Consider the following 978-nt stretch of genomic DNA (forward strand, 5'->3'; position numbering starts at 1 on the left):
TTTTGGTTCATATGATCGAACATAATAGGTATGGACTTCTTTTAATATATTTTTACCTGGGCTATTGGTCCATATAATTGCTTAACTTCATATAGTATAACCTACTCTATTTGAAAAACCAGAAAAAAAATGTCTGGGCTACAGCCCATAGACTATTGTATTATCCTCCGTCCTTGCATACACATATATATTTATATATAGTTTAGCCTAAAAGGCTCTATTTTATTGAGTTTTGAAGACTGGCCGAAGCTAGTCATGTATTTGCCAGTTTGTGAGTAGAAAACTTTGAGCTGTTGCATGCAGCATAATTTCTATGGAAATTTAAATTGGGAAAACCTAAATATTTTCATTAAGTTTTTTTTTTGTCCACTCACTCTAACGTTTGCAAATGTGTTCCCCTAGGCCCTTCGTTTTAAAAATGTCATGTTTGCATGTTAGCATAGTCGAGGTCGGGTGTACATAGAGAAGAGACATAATAATATAGCTTCCACTCATTTTTATATTTTTAGTTATTTTCCTCTCAAATAGAGTTGCTCTGTACTGTGGTTGTTGGTTGTGAGATTTTCTTTTTAAAGTTAGTATATGATTTGGGAGATGTTGTGATTTGGGGGGAGCACGAAGGCTCCAAGAGATTAAGGTTGGATTTAGATTTTCAGAAGTGTATGCAGGTATTATTAAGAATGGTTGTCCATTTTCAAGGGAGGTTATGCCAAATTTTTTGTAAACTTTTTTTTGAGGTGGACCCCGCAGGATTTACTTCTGGTTTCAGGATGAAACTCAGGGTCCTGACAAGACAAGGTTAAGAATATAATATGATTTATTTATTACATTTTGTATTTTTACTCAAAATAAAATATCTATTTTGCAAAATTGTTCCATTACATCTCTATTTAATTTTATTTTTTTAAGAAAAGCAAATTGACATATGTGAAGCACATGTTAAGAGGATAGTACGGATAAAGTCAGCATATATATATA

Source organism: Fragaria vesca, linkage group LG6 (genome assembly GCF_000184155.1).
Source record: "Fragaria vesca subsp. vesca linkage group LG6, FraVesHawaii_1.0, whole genome shotgun sequence".
Lineage (NCBI taxonomy): Eukaryota > Viridiplantae > Streptophyta > Magnoliopsida > Rosales > Rosaceae > Fragaria > Fragaria vesca.